General features: G+C 43.3%; 1 non-coding gene across 1 annotated transcript; it reads left to right on the forward strand.

Moving 5' to 3' along the window:
* Positions 1 to 3,617: 3,617 nt before the first annotated feature.
* Trnas-cga (transfer RNA serine (anticodon CGA)) lies at positions 3,618 to 3,692 on the forward strand. The gene has a single exon. It is a non-coding gene; the product is annotated as a tRNA-Ser (tRNA).
* The last annotated feature ends 16,370 nt before the right edge of the window (positions 3,693 to 20,062 follow it).

A 20,062-nucleotide genomic window follows, 5' to 3' on the forward strand; every position in this document is an offset into this window, starting at 1 on the left:
CAAAAAAAAAAAAAAAAAAAAAAAAAAAAAAAAAAAAAAAAAACGAGAGAGAGAGAGAGAGAGAAACGACTCGAATCAACATTTTTACGGAATAATAATTCAGAGGCGAACAACACTCATACGTCAAATGGGTATTTCTCGAGTCTCTGTGGCTACCCTGACTTTTCGAACCGGGACTCAACTACAAACAGGACAATACTCTGCTCTCTCGGTTATCGTTTGGGGTTTCCAGCCAAATTGTGGCTTTCGTTACACAACCTTTCAGGCTCTCTCTTGAGTTGTAAGCTCAGGTTTCAAAGATAACTCAGACTTTGGTTGACTTCTTTAACTTCAGCCGGCCGGTGTGGAACCGCGTGACCGCTACGGTCGCAGGTTCGAATCCTGCCTCGGGCATGGATATGTGTGATGTCTTTAGGTTAGTTAGGTTTAAGTAGTTCTAAGTTATAGGGGACTGATGACCACAGATGTTAAGTCCCATAGTGCTCAGAGCCATTTTAGCCTTTAACTTCATCTTCAGGATGTAACTGTCGTAACTGACGCTCTGCTGCTATTTTCTGGATAACGCTTTACTTCGTAGCTATGTCACGTAAATGCTTCGTAAACTGTGTTCATTACCACAGATTATCTTGATTTTTACGATGGACGAATACCAGTAGCTTCTCCACATTTTAAACTGGTTACAGGCAAAGTCCATATTCTCCCCTCTCCTGGAGTACTGCTGCGCGGTATGTGATCCTCACCAGATATAATTGATGAAGGACCTCAAAAAAATTCAAACAATGGTGGCTCGTTTTGTGTTATGGCGAAATTTGAGAGAGAGTGTCACGGATATGATAAATAAGTTGGGGTGATAATGATTAAAATAAAGGCTGATAAACGGCATTCCTGCGTAGGCATAAAAAAGGCTGCCTTGTATATCTGTATACGTAAAATATCATCGTCAACTTCATAGTGTGCAACATACCGTGAATACTACATGTGTGCAGATCAAAGGCGTTTTTGTTGCTGCGAGATCTTTCCACGAAATTTCAATGACCAATTCTCGCCTCAGAATGCTAAAATATTCGGATTTTGTTAACTCCCCTCTACATAGGGAGAAATGCTTATCATAAAAGAATAAGAGAAATCAGATCTCACATGGAAAGAGTTAGGTATTCGCCTCCCCACATGGCGTTCGAGTTACACACAGGTTCCACAGATCATTTGAACGATTGTTTTATCGAAACGATAGGGAACGAGTCACTTTACGGAAAAAGTATACATAGTTAGTTTTAACAATAACGAATACAATAACTTTTAGCCCTGCTCATGAAATTATACATTACTGACTACCAGTCATTAAATAGAAATTCGTCCGTGGAATACTAGGAACTATCCAAGAGAAATGATTTCGGTTAGATTTAAAACTTCCTTTGCGCCTGTCAGATATTTTAAATTTTTGGGGAAATGATCAAAATTTTTTGTTGTGGCTTATTGAATTCTTTGTGCCACTGCCACCTTTAATAATATAATGTAATAATAATTGGTTCAAATGGTTCAAATGACTTTGAGCACTATGGGACTTAACTTCTCAGGTCATCAGTCCCCTAGAACGTAGAACTACTTAAACCTAACTAACCTAAGGACATCACACACACCCATGCCCGAGGCAGGGTTGGAACCTGCGACCGTAGCGGTAACGCGGTTCCAGAGTGTAGCGCCAGAACCGCTCGGCCACTTCGGCCGGCAATGATGGGTAATAAAGGATATTTTTACTCTAGCGTTGTAGGTATGAGGTACCTACAAAATGTTCGCTGGAAAATAACACTTATTATTCCTACTGCACCTTTGTGTACAATCAATAGTTCTTTCCATGTGGTGAGCTACCCGGGAAACTATTCCATAAGAGATTCTTCTTCTTATTCTTCAACTTCTTCTTCTTCCTATTCTTCTGAAACGTTTCTGCTGATGTAGGTCATTCATAGAGTCTCCTCCAAGCTTCTCTTTTCTCCCACAGTCTTTCATTCAGCATCCACTCTTACTGCAGCCCTCCTCATCTACATCTACATCTACATATATACTGCGGTAGCCACCAAGCGGTGTGTGGCGGAGACCACTATTCGCACCAAATTCATAATCCCCCCCCTACTGTCTGAACGCCTCAGTGCGAGCTCTAATTTCCCTTATCTTTGGATGATGATTATTGCGCGATTTGAAAGTTGTTGGTAATAATATACATCCTCGGCGAAGATCAGATTTTGGAATTTAGTGAGCAGCCCTTTCCGTTTAGCGCGTCGTCTATCTGCAAGTGTGTCCCACTTCAAACTTTCTATGAGATTTGTAACGCTCTCGCGATGGCTAAATGTACCAGTCACGAATCTTGCCGCTCTTCTTTGGACCTTCTCAATCTCTTCAACCAGACCCAACTGGTAATACTCTAAGATTGGACGAACTAAAGTATTGTGAGCAATTTACTTTGTTGAAGGACTGCATCGCTTCAGGTTTCTACCAATAAACCGCAATCTAGAGTTCGCCTTATCCGTTAATTGTGTAATCTGATCGTTTCATTTTGAGATCATTTCGAATAGTCACACCCAGATACTCGACGGATGTTACCGCTTCCAAAGACTGGGCATTTATTTTGTACTCGTATGTTAATGTGGATTTTCGCTTTGTTATACCCAGTAGGTTACACTTACTAATATTGGAAGATAACTGCCAGTCATTACACCACGCATTTATTTTCTGCAAATCGTCATTGATTTGTTCACAACTTTCGTGTGATACTACTTTCATGTAAACTACAGCATCATCGGCAAACAGTCTAAGACCGGTGTCAATACCATCAACCAGATTGTTTAAGTAAATAGTGAAAACAAGGGGCCTATTATGCTGCCCTGGGACACACCTGAAGTTACGCTTGTTTCTGTTGCAGTCTCCCCATTCAGGACGACATATTGTTCTCTGCGCGTTTAGAAAACTTTCCATCCAGCCGCATATGTCATCGGATAGACCGTAAGCGTGCACTTTTTGGAGCAAGCGACAGTGCGGAACCGAGTCTAACGCCTTTCAAAAAGTCGAGGAATATGGCATCAACATGGGAGCCAGTTTCTAGAGACTGTTGTATATTACGCACAAAGAGGGCCAGCTGTGCCTCGCATGACCGCTGTTCCGTAAAACCGTGCTGGTTTCTGCAGATGAGCTTCTCAGAGTCTAGAAAGGTCATTTTGTCTGAACCCAAAATATGTTCCATGATTCTACAACAAATCGATGTCAGTGAAACTTCCTGGCAGATTAAAACTGTGTGCCCGACCGAGACTCGAACTCGGGACCTTCATGCTTCGGTAGCTCAGTTGGTAGAGCACTTGCCCGCGAAAGGCAAAGGTCCCGAGTTCGAGTCTCGGTCGGGCACACAGTTTTAATCTGCCAGGAAGTTTCATATCATCGCACACTCCGCTGCAGAGTGAAAATCTCATTCTGGAAACATCTCCCAGGCTGTGGCTAAGCCATGTCTCCGCAATATCCTTTCTTTCAGGAGTGCTAGTTCTGCAAGGTTCGCAGGAGAGCTTCTGTAAAGTTGGGAAGGTAGGAGACGAGGTACTGGCAGAAGTAAAGCTGTGAGTACCGGACGTGAGTCGTGCTTCGGTAGCTCAGTTGGTAGAGCACTTGCCCGCGAAAGGCAAAGGTCCCGAGTTCGAATCTCGGTCGGGCACACAGTTTTAATCTGCGAGGAAGTTTCATATCAGCGCACACTCCGCTGCAGAGTGAAAATCTCATTCTGATGTCAGTGAAATTGGCCGGTAATTATGTGCATCCGATTTTCTACCCTTTTTTTAGATTGCTACGACCTGGGCCTCCTTCCAGTCCCGTGGAACTTTCGATTGTTCCAATGATCTCTGATTAGCGGTTCATATATTCTTCATCTGGTCTGTCGTCTTGTTTGTGTTCTTTCGGTTTGTCCATTAGACATTACTGAGTGGAAATGCGCAAACTTTGTGAAGAGGTTGATACGTTTGTTTACAAGACTAGCAATAATACTAAGACTAAAATTGACGGAGCTTAGGTGTTTGAGAAGCTCAGTAAGATGCTTCTTCTAGTTCAAATTTTCATCAACATATACACTCACAAATTTGGCTTGTGATACCATATTTACTAACTCTTGTTCATTTGCTACACTGCAACGATTGAGTAATAGTTTCCAAATAGGTCTATGGAACCTCCTGCAGAGGCGTAGCGCCATATAACGATCCTGCCTTGAAGGCGGTTAAGTGGGAGTGGCGGTTAAGTCTTAGAGCTGGAGAGTGACAGATGTTGACACAAGACTGGACGCGCACGTAGTTTATGTATCAGCCGATAGAGGACAATATTGGATAGGGTGACTGTGATTTTAGTTTCGATTGTGCGGACTAGAGTGCACTAAAGTAATAGAATGTTTTTCATAAACTGTTCTAGTATTTTCATAAAGTGTTATTATGTCTTGTATGAATATTAAGAGCTCAGATGGAAACCCAGTTCTAAGCAAAGAAGGGAAAGCAGAAAGGTGGAAGGAGTATATAGAGGGTCTATACAAGGGCGATGTACTTGATGACAATATTATGGAAATGGAAGAGGATGTAGATGAAGATGAAATGGGAGATACGATACTGCGTGAAGAGTTTGACAGAGCACTGAAAGACCTGAGTCGAAACAAGGCCCCGGGAGTAGACAACATTCCATTAGAACTACTGACCGCCTTGGGAGAGCCAGACCTGACAAAACTCTACCATCTGGTGAGCAAGATGTATGAGACAGGCGAAATTCCCTCAGACTTCAAGAAGAATATAATAATTCCAAACCCAAAGAAAGTAGCTGGTGACAGATATGAAAATTTACGAACTGTCAGTTTAATAAGTCACGGCTGCAAAATACTAACGCGAATTCTTTACAGACGAATGGAAAAACTAATAGAAGCCGACCTAGGGGAAGATCAGTTTGGATTCCGTAGAAATATTGGAACACGTGAGGCAATGCTGACCCTACGACTTATCTTAGAAGCTAGATTAAGGAAAGGCAAACCTACGTTTCTAGCATTTGTAGACTTAGAGATAGCTTTTGACAATGTTGACTGGAACACTCTCTTTCAAATTCTGAAATTTGCAGGGGTAAAATACAGGGAGCGAAGGGCTATTTACAATTTGTATAGAAACCAAATGGCAGTTATAAGAGTTGAGGGGCATGAAAGGGATGCAGTGGTTGGGAAGGGAGTGAGACAGGGTTGTAGCCTCTCTCCGATGTTATTCAATCTGCATATTGAGCAAGCAGTGAAGGAAACAAAAGAAAAATTCGGAGTAGGTATTAAAATCCATGGAGAAGAAATAAAAACTTTGAGGTTCGCCGATGACATTGTAATTCCGTCATAGACAGCAAAGGACTTGGAAGAGCAGTTGAACGGAATGGATAGTGTCTTGAATGGGGGATATAAGATGAACATCAACAAAAGCAAAACGAGGATAATGGAATGTAGTCGAATTAAGTCGGGTGATGCTGAGGGAATTAGATTAGCAAATGAGACACTTAAAGTAGTAAAGGAGTTTTGCTACTTGGGGAGCAAAATAACTGATAATGGTCGAAGTAGAGAGGATATAAAATGTAGACTGGCAATGGGAAGGAAAGCGTTTCTGAAGAAGAGAAATTTGTTAACATCGAGTATAGATTTAAGTATCAGGAAGTCGTTTCTGAAAGTATTTGTATGGAGTGTAGCCATGTATGGAAGTGAAACATGGACGATAAATAGTTTAGACAAGAAGAGAATAGAAGCTTTCGAAATGTGATGCTACAGAAGAATGCTGAAGATTAGATGGATAGATCACATAACTAATGAGGAGGTGTTGAATAGGATTGGGGAGAAGAGAAGTTTTTGGCACAACTTGACTAGAAGAAGGGATCGGTTAGTAGGACATGTTCTGAGGCATCAAGGGATCACCAATTTAGTATTGGAGGGGAGCGTGGAGGGTAAAAATCGTAGAGGGAGACCAATGGATGAATACACGAAGCAGATTCAGAAGGATGTAGGTTGCATTAGGTACTGGGAGATGAAGAAACTTGCACAGGATAGAGCAGCTTGGAGAGCTGCATCAAACCAGTCTCAGGACTGAAGACCACAACAACAACAACAAGTATTTTTGTGTAGGTAGAATGTTATAAATGTGTTTTATCATTATGAATTATGCGTGAGTGTGATTTAAGGTTAATATGATGATAATTGTTTAACGAGTTATGTAGTAGGATTTAGTGTGGGAACGTTTCGAAGAAGTATGGATAAGGACAAAGGGGATTTTTGTAGAATAGATTTGTAAAGTATGTTTATGGTAAAGGGAAAGTTTATTCAGGTATAAATAGCAATAGTAAATAACTTTATGTACAAGCAAAACTGCAGCATATCAGATAATTACGTCGGTAAAAAGTGCAGTCGTTAGGTTTACTATTTTGCGATTGGTTATTGATGAAAAGCGCGGATTGACGCGGGAGAGTGTTGTTTTGCTATTGGCTGTTGAATAAACTGACCAATGGTAAAGCAATATTCTTCGCGCGCCTTTCTCTGCTGGTAGAGAAGACTTAGAGTATTCTAGAGAAGAGTCGAAGACTAGCCATTAAAGAGATCGGACGTGTGCAGCAGTAGTTCCGATGGAAATGATAAGTTGCCGGATCTAGCAGTGTTTCATACATCAAAAGTGTTGGAAAATGACGCCATAATTATTCCGATGTGTGTGTAGAAATTTCGGAATTTTTAAGTGAATTTTGTGACGAGATAAGACACATATTCCGCTTGGCGTATTGAGCAGGTCGGTGGCTAAAAACTGTGACTGCATTTGGTACCGACTGACTTAATATTTGGCGAGCATTCTCAGGCAAAAACAATCAGTATTTTTGTAGCTATTACGTTTTGGGGAAATGCAACACCATAAACTTGCTAACGTCAGTGAAAGGGTTTGTGAGTGAGTATGTTAAAACTAGCACGGGCTTGGCAGTGACACTTGTTCACCTAAGTTTCAGAATATATTAATTGAGAACAAAATTTCCAACCTTTCATTTCATATGAAAACTTTCTCCCGAAACGTAGATCAGTGACTTTAATTGCAGCCTGGTTCACGTCGAATTACAGTAGGTTTCACTCGGCTTCCCTACTGATGATCTGCTGAGACAATGTTCACAGGTAGGTGCAGGTCTGTCGTAAAGGGACGGAAAGAACCGCGCCGCCGCACTGCCAATCAATCAAGTATGAATTTCAGAGTATTCATGCAGATGTAGATGCATTAAAAGGCGCAGAAACGATGATAAGAAAGCAAACAACGTCGTGTGACTGAACGAGCGACCCGTCCCTGAAGTGAGCACGGCTGTAGGGGAGTGCATTATGCCTCTACAGCTGTTTGTAAAGCTAATGAAAGAGCTGACGCCTCTAGCCGGTTACAAAAACAGTGAAACAAAAGAAAATCAAACAAAAAGCCTGGAAATTTGTCGCGACACCCTGTAATTTACAACATCAGTGAGAGGGCACGCAAAAAAAAAAAAAAAATCTTTGACACGAACTTCGAATTTCAAAGTGTTCGATAGCTGCCATCAGTCCGATGGCGCACCTGCGGCTTGAAAATGAAAAGCCGGGTCCGACAGTAGGCTGCAGTACAGTGCAGTGCACTGTGGCACACACAGGAAAGGGCCCAGCGCAGACACACACAAAGGACGAACGCCTGGCTGGCTCGGGAAAGCGCATGGGCCTCGCCGTGCCCAGCGCGGGTAAAGGGCAAGGGCGCGCGCGATGTTTACGGTGGATTTTTAGCGGACCACGTGGCCGACTACAAAGGGCCTTCCCCGTATTACTGCGTCCGCGGGGGCATGCCAAGGTGTAACGGAATAATCGGCGCTACACAGGGAGACTTCATACAGTTCCGGCGCACTCGTCGAGTACTTCAGAGGACGGTCGTTGCTGAAAAAAGGGGACCGAGGAAGAAATTGGGATTAAGCCTCCTCTTAGAGGCCGCAGAAAGTCTTGGAAAAGACACCGTTTCTGTATTTCTCTGTCTTTGTAGCAGTTTTCTTTTCCTTTTCTCCTCCCTCTGTCGTAAGCATCGTTAGTGGCGCCGTCAAATTAGTGCCTACAGTTAATTTCGTTGCTTCTGTGAAAGACACTAAGTGGGTGCGTGGGCAAAACGGCAGAGCTCTCGTCGCGCGGTCTTTACAAAGCAGTCAGTCTGCACAAATTAATGAACTGTTTAGGCCTATGTCCCATACTTTATTAGATGTACAGATAAGAAAATAAACAATCGAGTTCACCTCAAAGTCAGAGAGGAAATAAACATGTGATAAATACTTACTGGAAGATGGGAAGAAATGACAGGACGTGTGTTAAGATATCAGGGTATGACCTTTGCGGCACTGCATGGAGGAGGGCGTAAATTGTCGGGTACAGATATTACAATGTATACAACAAAAATAAATGAGGACTTTCCATCGAAGTGCTATTGTGATATGAAGAGGCTGGCACAGGAGAGTAAATCATGCCGGATTTGCATTAAACCATTCAGAAAACTGACAGAAAGATTGAATAAATGGGAGTGGAACTCCCGCTGAGGGTTCCGTAAAAATGGTTCAAATGGCTCTGAGCACTATGGGACTTAACTTCTGAGGTCATCAGTGCCCTAGAACTTAGAACTACTTAAACCTAACTAACCTAAGGACATCACACACATCCATGCCCGAGGCAGGATTCGAAACTGCGACCCTAGTGCTCACGCGGTTCCAGAATGTAGCGCCTAGAACCGCTCGGTTACCCCGGCCGACGGTTCCGTAAAAATAATTCGCTCATATATATATATATATATATATATATATATATATATATATATATATATATATATATATATATATATGATAACAGACTGATCAGCCAGAACATTTATGACCAACTACCCAATAGCTGGTGTGACCACATTTTGGCAGGGATAACATCTGCGGCCCGTCGTCGTATGGAAACCATGAAGACCTGGTAGGTCGCCGGAGGGGTTGGCACCACATCTGCACACGCAGTTCACCTGATCACCGTAAATTCTGGGGTGATGAGTTCTGACGCCACGTTCAATCACATCTCAGACGTCTTCGATCGGTTTGAGATCTGGCGAGTTTGGGGGCCAGCACATCAATTGTAACTCGCCACTGTGCTCCTCGATTCACTCCATCACACTCGTGACACGTGCAGAAAATTGCCACTGCCGTCGGGAAAAATGATCGTAGTGAAGGCGTCTATGTGGTCTGAAACGAGTGTTCGATATCCTTTGCGATCACGGTGCCTTGCCGAGTACCACTGATCCATAGATGTGTATGTTCCCCTGAGCATAATGTAGCCGCTGCCAGCTTGTCTCCGTCCTGCAGTACAGGGGTCAGGTAGCTGTTTCCCTGGAAGACGACGGATTCGTGCCCTCCCATCGGAATGATGAAGGAAGTATCGAGATTCATCAGAACATGCATCGCTCTACTAATGCGCCAAACTCCAGTAACGATGGTAACGTGTCAATTTCAGTCATAATTGCCGATATCGTGATATTAACATTGGCACAAACATGGCTCGTCGGCTGCGGAGACCCATCGTTAAGAGCGCCAGTGCACTGTGTGTTCAGACACAATTGTGCTCTGCCCAGCATTAAACTCTGATGTTGGTTCCGCCGCCGTTCGTCATATGTCCTGCTTTACCAGTCTGCCTAGCCTATGACATTCGACATCTGTAAAAGGGGCTGGCCGGCCCCCCTCCCCCCCCCCCCCCCCGCGACGTCATGAAACGCCCGACAAGTCGTGCAGTTTACGAAATGCTCGAGCCGAGCAGCCGGGCCATATGATACTACATGCAGCCGTGTGTGTGTTTCATGTGTCCGACGAGAATTCATTCCTTGCCAGGTGACGCTGCTACCACCTGGACGGGTTTACATCGATAGTAGGTCGGTAGTCATACTGTTCTGGCTGACCAGTGTAATGCTTTCGTAAGTCTCAATGGGAGCGTGCAAGTGTTTCTATTGGACTCCACTTCGGTGACTTACGTGTCCCGAACCCACTCGTGTTATCTAACGGGGACAGTCATTTTAACACTGAATCCGAACCAAGTGTTGTTTCTGGCGACTCCTCGCAAGTGAAGGACAGGTTGAAACGAAGACTGAAAAATCTGTGACCCGACGGAGACTCATTCCCGTGACTTCTCGGTTTCCAGGCACGCCCTTTACCGTTTCTTGCTCTTTTTCCCTTCATTTTGTTCGTCATTATTTTTGGCATTTGGCCTGGGAGGAAGTCGGATGACGTTCCTTCGAGTTCATCCCTGAATACATCACTTAGTTTTATTATTACAGAAGGCAGCGTGCCCTCTGACGGAATACGCTGACCTACCGTACCAGCACCGCTAGACCACTCATCTCGACACGTAAATAGGTAGTTCACCTATAGATATCACTGAGAGAGTTGGCGATTATCAAAGACTGTGACATACACGGTAGCATCTTTTGAGTATACTGAATTAACTTTTTAACACCGCCAAGGGACTGTAGACCTTAGTATGACTTGAATGTCAACCTGATGCCTCTACCAGTTCCTCAGAAGAAGGGGTCTTAACAGTTGGGCAGACAGACAACAACAAAATGATGCCATAAAGGTTCCTTTTTTCCCGACGGAGGTACGGAAACCCAAAAAAGAATTACTTATCCAAAACTGGACACACTGGTCACATCGAGTTAACTGCGATCCTTATTTATAAAAAACAGGTTTATTTCTGTCTGTTGATCGTTGTTTTTATTAAAAAATGACCGGTTTCGAGCTATATCGTCCATCTTCAGATACTATGTCGTAGTTAAGGCTTGGCTCTGAGCACTATGCGACTCAACATCTTAGGTCATAAGTCCCCTAGAACTCAGAACTACTTAAAGCTAACTAACCTAAGGACATCACACACACCCATGCCCGAGGCAGGATTCGAACCTGCGACCGTAGCAGTCCCGCGGTTCCGGACTGCAGCGCCAGAACCGCTAGACCACCGCGGCCGGCTCGTAGTTAAGGAGTCACCAGTCTTAAATAATGACTGTGAATTCCTAAGGGACCAAACTGCTGAGGTCATCGGTCGCTAGACCTAATCACTACTTAAACTAACTTAAAGAAACATATGCTAAGAACAACACACACCCATGCCCGAGTGAGGACTCGAACCTCCGGCGGGAGAGGTCGCGCAATCCGTGACATGGCGCCTCCAACTACGCGGCCACAACGCACGGCTCACCGGTCCTAACGGAACTATCACTTTTACTGTCATATGCTCATGACAGAGAAACTGACTGGAAACTGATAGTTCCGTTATGACTGGTTACTTCATATTTACGAAATATAATGGGAAGATGGGTGACACTGTCGGAAAGCGGTCATTTTAAAATATAAACACCAATCGACAGACAGAAAATAAATCTATTTTGTAAGAATTACTTCAACACTGATTGTCACTGACGTACTTGCTAAAGAACTTTTAATTTAACTTCAAATAGCTCTAAGCACTATGGGACTTAACATCTGAGGTCATAAGTCCCCTAGGCTTAGAACTACTTAAACCCAACTAACCTAAGGACATCACACACATCCATGTCCGAGGCAGGATTCGAACCTGCGACAGTAGCAGCAGCGCGGTGTTAATTGAAGTCATTCAAATTTAAACATTACCACATGTAGAAGCGAGAAACATTTATTTTTCAAAACAGCGGTATAATTTTCTACCTCATACTATGGGACGCCCAAAAGCAACAAAATAGTCTTTACCTATGAAGGGAAGGGTTGAAGTGACCGGCTTTCCTGTTAGGTGTCTCTGCTACACGTTGTAATGCGTACTGAACCGGGGACCTAGAAACGACGTAGAGGCTTCATCCTACCGTAGCCTTCAGCAGTTCACAACCTCACAGCAGGCCACAGCAGTCCACCCACCCCGCCACCACCCCACATCGAACCCAGGGAACGGGAACGTCTCATACCAGACGAGAGTAACCCCACATGTTCGCGTGGTATAGTAATTATGATGTACGCGTACGTGGAGACAGTATTTGCACAGCAATCGCCGACATAGTGTAACTGAGGTGGAATAAATGGAACCAGCCTGCATTCGCCGAGGCAGTTGGAAAACAGCCTTAAAAACCAACGCTGGACCTCGACAGTAATCCGCCAGAGGGATTCGTGCCGGGGACCGACACGCCTTCCCACTCGGGAAGCAGCGCGTTAGACCGGGCGGCTAGCCGGGCTGGCCTACTATACGTCACTCTGTTTTGACTCAGTTGACGAATCATTATGCGTACGGAAGCACCTATCACGTTAGGGAGTTTGTTTGCTTTCGTGAACATTGTGCTACTGATTCGGAATACGCTAATATCAACTTTTTATCAACAATCGTTCCTTGAAACTCAGGCGATAGTACACAATGCGTCTTCTCCACAAGATACAACAATCAACGAACACTGGTTGGTGGGTTGATTTTGGGGACGGGGCCAAATGGCGAGGTCATCGGTCCCATCGGATTAGGGCAGAATGGGGAAGGGCGTCGGCCGTGCCCTTTGAAAGAAACCATCGCGGCATTTGCCTGACGCCATTTAGGGAAATCACGGAAAGCCTAAATCAGGACGGCCGGACGCGGGTTTGAACTGTGGTCCTCCCGAATACCAGTCCAGTGTACTAACCAATACGCCACCTCACTCGGTAACCAACATCCATGTGCAAAATGATTGTTCGTGCCACTGAGGGGAAAAAACAGCCTGTATTGTGGCGACTAAAGAACTGGCTCTGCCATAAAGACAATGCTTTTGGTCACAGAGGGTTGAGGGTGACAGTTTTTGGCTAAAAGCAAAATGATATGGTACCACTTCCTCCCTGCTTGTAGGACTAGTTCGCAGGCGACTTTCTCTTTCCTCCTATAATAAAATGGGACATAAAACGGAAGTGTTTTCCGTCACATGGAAGAGGTGAAACCAAAATCTATGGAGATGTTACATTTATAACTTTGAGGACTTTAAAAAATGTTTCAATCAGTCATTGATCAGTACATTGGATCCAATAGATTCTGTAAATCGGGGTGAAGCAATTTTGTAAACACTCTTTGACATACGCAATGTGTGATTTTGAACGTTTTTATGTGTTTCTGATTACTGAACTACGCAATATTTTCTTTCACTAATAACACAAACACGAAGGATTTTCGAAGATATCTTTAAATTGACTTTTTTAATATAATGATGTATGTAAAACACTTACTATACAATTTTCCTTTTCTTTTTCTTGAAATCTGCAACATTTAATTACGACTTTCGTTATTGATTCTCGTGAGTGATACTGACACGAATAAATAAAGACAGGAATCATGGGTATTATACGGGTTAGCAGTGACTAAGTGAAAGGGTATTAGAGGCGTATGTAGTCTTTCGCCCACAGAGCTCGAAGAAGCAATGGCGAATATAAAAGGTTCAAGAGTGGGATTGGAATTCAGGATGAAAGGATATCAATGATAAGATTCGTTGATGATTTGCCATCCTAGGTGAAGGTGAAGAATAATTACGGGATCTGTTGAATGGAATGAACAGTGTAATGACTACAGAATATGGTTGGACAGTAACTCGAAGAAAGACTAAAGTAATGAGAAGTAGCAGAAATGAAAACAGCAAGAAATTTAACATCAAAATAACCCATGATGAACGGAGCAAAATGGACTTAAAAATCAGACTAGCGCTGGCAGATAGGGCATCCCCGGCCAAGAGAAGTCTACTAGTATCAAATAGAGCTACTAATTTCAGAAAGACGTTTCTGTGTATGTGCGTTTGGAGCACTCAGGATATGGACTGCTGAAAAACCGGAACAGAACAGAATCTAAGCTTTTGAGATGCGGTGTTACAAAAAAATATTGAAAATTAAATGAATAGACAAGGTAAGAAATAAAGATATTCTCCGGGGAATCGGCGAGGAACGCAATATATGGAAAACACTGAAGAGAAGGGACATGGTGATAGATTTCTGACGGGAATAACTTCCATTTTACAAATGGGATCTGGAGAGGGTAAAAGCTGTAGAGGAAGACAGAGACTGGAATACATCTAGTAAATAATTGAGGACGTGCGTCATGACAATCGAGATGACCTCACAGAAGAACAGTTTGTTACCGTCGAGAAATCTATGATCTCGAAAACTACTTTCGAAACTCCAACGGGCTTCACCAGTAGTTTTCGGGCACTTCTAGCAGCATGACGATGTTTATTACCCTTCCCAACTACTAAGTGTTCTCTCTGCGACGGACATGCCAGAGCGTACACGAAACATACGAGAAGTCAACCTGTCGTCAGTCACTATTACTGTAGCTTACATAACGAAGAGAAAACACAAGTCTTTTCCTTCGAAGCAATGACGGTGGAATGTGTGCAAATGATACTTGCCCACAGAATGTATCTTTCACCTCGCAGAATAATGTGCGCTGTTTTGAAAGTTCGATTGAAAATGAATGCCGAGACGAAATCGGAGCCGGGGCCTTTGCCTTTCAAGGGCAATGCTACCACCGATTAAGCGTTCCAAGAACGACTCGAGATCCGCGCCACAGCTATAAGTGATCCGGTACCTATCTCCTATTATTCAAGCTTCGTCAGAGCTCTCCTGCATATTTTACGAAAGTAGCACTCTAGGAAGGAACGGTATTGCGGAGACGGTTGCCGGTCTGAGAGCGGCCCAGCCCACAGTTTTAATTTTGCCAGAAAGTTTCAAAACAGAGTACTTTATTCTGCAGAGCGGAATATTCATTCTAGAAACTATCCCCTAGCCGTGGCTGAGCTATTTATCCGCAGCATACTTTCTTCCAGGAGAGTCACGCAAGGTATAAGGGAGAATGTATGTGGAATTTGGAAAGTACAAGAGATGTACGTGCTTAAGCAAAGCTGTGGGATCGGGTTGTGAGTTGTGCCAATAAGATCACTGCCCACGAAACGTAGGTTCTGGGTTCGCCTTTTAATCTGACAGGAAGTCAGAGGACATAGTAACAAGCGTTCCTGGAGTAGAGGAACAAAACTGAAAGAGCTGAAGGAAAAAAGTCACCAGGTCCTGATGATATCCCAATTCTGTTTTACGATCTGTAGTCTACAGCACTAATTCCTTACTTACCTGGCATTCATCAAGAATCCTTCGTCCAGCGCAAAGTCCCAAACGACTGGAAATAAAAGGGCTGGTTACTAGTGTATATGAGAAGGGCACAAGAACTGACACGCAAAATTACAGACCAATATCCCTAACATCGGTTTGCTGCAGAATTTTTGAACGTATTCTCAGTTTGAATATAATAAATTTCCTTGGGAGGGAAAAGCACTGTTTAGAACGCGCGCGAAACTCAACTTGCCCTTTTCTCACATGACATTCTGTGAACTATGAATTCCATATTCCTAGATTTCCGTATAGCATTTGTCACGGTGCCCCAATATAGAGCGTCAACGAACGTACAAGCTTACGGAATACGTTCACAAATATGCAAGTGGCTCGATGCCTTTTAAGTAACGGAAACCAGTACGTTGTCCTCGACCGCTGGTGTTTATCAGAGACAAGGATATAGTCACGAGTGCTCCGGGGAAGTGTGATAGGACTGCTGTTATTTTCTGTATGCTTAAATGATCTGGCGGACTGGGCAAGCAGCGGTCTACTGCTGCTGATGTTATGGTGTTCGGAACGGTGTGGTCTCTGAGTGACTATAGGAAGATGCAAGGTATGATGAATGACGGCTAGCTCTAAATGTAGAAAAATGCGAGTTAATACATATGAGAAGGAAAAAGAAACCCATAACGTTCGAATACAGCATTATTAATGTGTTGTTTGACACAGTATCGTCGATTAAATATCTGCGTTTAACGTTGAAATGCAGTATGAAATGGAATGACCATGTAAGGAATAAAGTAGGAATTGCGAATGGTCGACTGTGGTTTATTGGGAGAATTTTGGGAACGTGTGGTTCGTCTGTATACGAGACCGTATATAGACACTAGTGCGATTGACTGTTGGGTACTTTTCGAGTGATTAGGGTGTGCACCAGATCGGATTAAAGGAAGACATCGAAACAATTCAGACGCGGACTCCTAGATTTGCTACTGGTAGGTTCGAACAACATGCAGGTGTTACGGAGATGCTTTGAGAACTCTAATGGGAAACGCTGGAGGGAAGGCGACGTTCTTTTCGACGAGCACTGTTGAGAAAGTTTGAGACTGACTCCAGCACGATTCTACTACCACCAATGTACATTTCATCTAAGGACCACAAAGATAAGGATAGATTAGTGCTCATACGGAGACATATAGACTTATTTCTCTCTCTCTCTCTCTCTCTCTCTCTCTCTCTCTCTCTCTCTCTCTTTATCTCTCTCTATTTGCGAGAGGAGCAGGAAGGGAAGTAACTAGTAGTGGTATAGGGTACCTTCCAGCACTCGTCTGCTTTACAGATGCGCGGCAGGCTTCGTGTACCTGTTGATGAGACAGACGAGATTGGTTGCCCAGGTTTATCTGAACGGTGAGCTGTCACACTGCAGAAAGTCAGTTGAGCACCACACATGCCAATGTTGGACATTTGGGACAGATGGTGCTCTGCAGTTTCCCTATTAGTTGTGCATTATGGTATCATTAGTCCAATCAGTGCGACAAATCGCTCTATCTGAAAACGACTTAAACATTTTTCTGTTCCAAGGTGTCTTTTGGAGAAGTCTGAGTAATCGCTTCAGCGGTACTTCTTCACTGAAGGATATTATCCTGGGTGCTTGTGCAGTCAGTCATCGTGATCAGCGGTCATTCAACACCCATCCATCTGACACTTATAGGCCGGAGTTGGGACAAAGGAGCGCACATCTCCCTCGATGGCGTTTCCGATTTGCTCGCAAGAACTGCGGTCACATGACCAACTGAGTTATGAGAATGTGAGAAGTGTGAGGCGGGGTGGAGTGGGCTTGAAGGGTTTACCAAAATCATCATTCCGCTGAAGAGGTCTTCAAATGAGTTTGACACGATATGAGATCGATTGGACCGATGCACTATTTACTTGAAGGTGTGATTTGAGGTTCAGTTGCTATAGGGCTACAAATGAATGCACGTGATCGTACAGTAGGTTCCTACATCGTCTTCCAGTGAGATACGACGGCCGACGTGTCGAGAGCCCTGTTAACATCCCTCACAAGGAATACTTCTGCCATGAGCCTTAAAAGTACTCTGTTGTGACGTGAGACGCAGGTTCTCGTATATAACAGGACGTATTCGTACGCTGCCATCGACAAGTAGCAGTGTGTGATCCTTGCGTTCATGCAAATCTTTATGGCCAGTGGTTTGCGATTAGCAGAGGTAGACGTTCGTGTCGGTGGCTTCTGTACCCAAAAGAGAGAATGGTATCGCTAGTCACAATGTGGTGTTGTCCAGCATTGTGATCCCAGAGAAAGGACAATGCCAGAAATGGTGTGTCCCATGTTTCGGGCACCCACCATGTGACCGCGATCAGCGTGTATATTTCAGCATCTTGTCTAGGCAGCATTTGACTGCCTCGCCGATGGTTCTACAGGATCTGACAATATCCTAGTAACGTGGCACTTCGAGCTATTCTATTCGCCGTGGTGTTCAGGACGCTCTCTCCCGAGCACGATAGCTGCGATAATCATAATTAAATTTGTCGTGAGAGAGGTTCTGTTCTGTTATCTCTGTAGTGCACGTACGGTTCTAAAATTACCGTGTAATCTCAAAGAAACGTCACAGCATATCGTGTGCTATTTATACACACACTTCATCAGTCACATGCATACGCATAGACCTAGACAAAATTTTAATTTTTGTCTGGAACAATCAACAACACTGTCCAGAAATAACTGAAACTGGTTCCAATCCCACAGTCCGACAAACTTTTTCGGGAGACTGCCCTTGGTCCTCGGGTGAATGTCGGAACTTGAAGTCACCTCCAAAATTTTCCCGCTTGTGATTCCCTCTGTACCATTACCAGGTACCGAAGTTGCAGGAGTTGGCATTGAAATATGTAAAAACAAATAAATAATTACTAGGTTACACACATAGATTTAATTCTATGTCTTCTTCGTAAATACTTAGTTGAGCTAACTTCTCAATGCAGGTTGGAAATTATGTACGTACGCAGTATACTCGTAGCCCCAAGCTGAAAATATCACTTTGATGATGAGCATGATGTTACTACAAAAACAGGTGACGCAGTGATTAAGACATTGCTCTTGTATTCCGGAGAGCAGGCTCTGTCTCATGTCCGGCTATCCATATTTACTTCCATCGTGGTTTCCCTAAATTAGTTATGGTAAAATCCGGTATTGTTTCTTTCAAAAGTTGGTAGCCTAACTTTTACAGCGTCCTTTTCCGATATAACATTACCACGATATCTAATAGGCTAGTAACAATAGTAGTAGTAGTTTTTCCATCCTTGGATCACTTTTGCAGGATTACTGAATACGCCATTATATTACATAAATAATATAACTCATATACATGATGTATAAAAAGATACTGCCAAATTTTCAGACAACAGTCCTCACACGTAGAGGAGGAAAATATGTTATTTGCATATGGATCCCTAAACGCTTTATTTCCATATTATAGGTCAGTTTCTATAACTCTTCACCACATTAATTTTGGGAAATACGCAAGAAAATAACGTTTCAGCGCAGTATGAAACACTGTCCTACATGAAATGTTCAAAATGGCCTCCGTTATCAAAGATACGTAAATCCGCTGTCGCACTCAATCTCTGATGCGCTAATGTATCCCTGGAGAACTGCGTATAGTTTCACAGTCTTCCACAACAAGGGCACGAATACTGTATATCCTGTCCAGAGATTCCTTACTCAGGAATTTTCAAGTGTTTCCATAAATAGAAGACTCGTGTGTTTAGTTTCGAAGAACTTGGAGGCGAAGGAATTAGTCCACCTCTGTCTATCTATCTGCCACGGAATCTGTTACTTAGAAGCTTACGAATACTGACACCGAAATGAGGAGCAGTAACGATGTGCTTGAAGTAGGAGATTTGTCACATGTCAACATTACCTCCGTTCAATTGGAACAACAAACACTGGCGATGAGCCTAAGAAATATAACTTACAATTCATCCTAACCAAAAGTAACCAAGAGGATAGTTTGAACCTTTAATGTAAGACAACGTTTCGTGTAATTCTCCACGTTCTGTTTCTCTGTGTTCCCCACGATTAATGTAATTACGATGAGAAATAGAATGTGAGCTCTAGCACGGAAATAAAGCGTTTCCGGATGATGTCTACATAAAAATTTTCTTTCTCTATGTGTGAGGAATGTTCCCTCAAAGTTTTTTTTTTCGTTACACCCTGTATACCACTAATGATGTACCTACTGGTCTAGTTTGACAAGTAAGCGACAGAGATTCGGCTGCGGCCTCGTAGCAGGAACCATGCCACCATTTCCCTGAAGTAATTTAAGGAAACAACTTAAAACCTAAATCAGGATGACGGGAACTTGAAATCTAAATCAGGATGATCGGGTGAAAATTGGAATACATGGCTAAACAGTATAAAACAGAGCTACCTCATTTGGCTTATCATTAGTGTACAATTAAGTTTCGCAGAGAAGTTATTTAATGATGTTAGAGGCTAGTGCTACAGTGTTCATTCACTTTTCACTGCCAGACGCTGAAAAACCTACGCACAACAAATTTCGTAATATAACGCTACTCATGCCATCAGTTGCATCGAGGCCATAGGGACAATGTCCGGTTCTCATTGTGTGCATTGCAACTTCTGTATTGACATACATACACCACAAGCTACCGTACACTTCATGATGGAGGTTATCACTATTAGTCATTTCCATTGATGTTCGATACACAAATGGAGCAAGAGAAGAACGAAAGTTAATATGCCTCCGTACGACCCATTAATACCTCTCATTATTTTAACTTCGTGACTCTTACGTTGGTGACAGTAGAATCGTTCTGCAGTCAGCCCAAAATGCCAGTTCTTTAAATTTTCACAATTCCACCTTGCGAAAAGACCGCCATCTTCTCTCCAAATACCCCC

The sequence above is a fragment of the Schistocerca cancellata genome, chromosome 1 (genome assembly GCF_023864275.1).
Source record: "Schistocerca cancellata isolate TAMUIC-IGC-003103 chromosome 1, iqSchCanc2.1, whole genome shotgun sequence".
Taxonomy (NCBI): domain Eukaryota; kingdom Metazoa; phylum Arthropoda; class Insecta; order Orthoptera; family Acrididae; genus Schistocerca; species Schistocerca cancellata.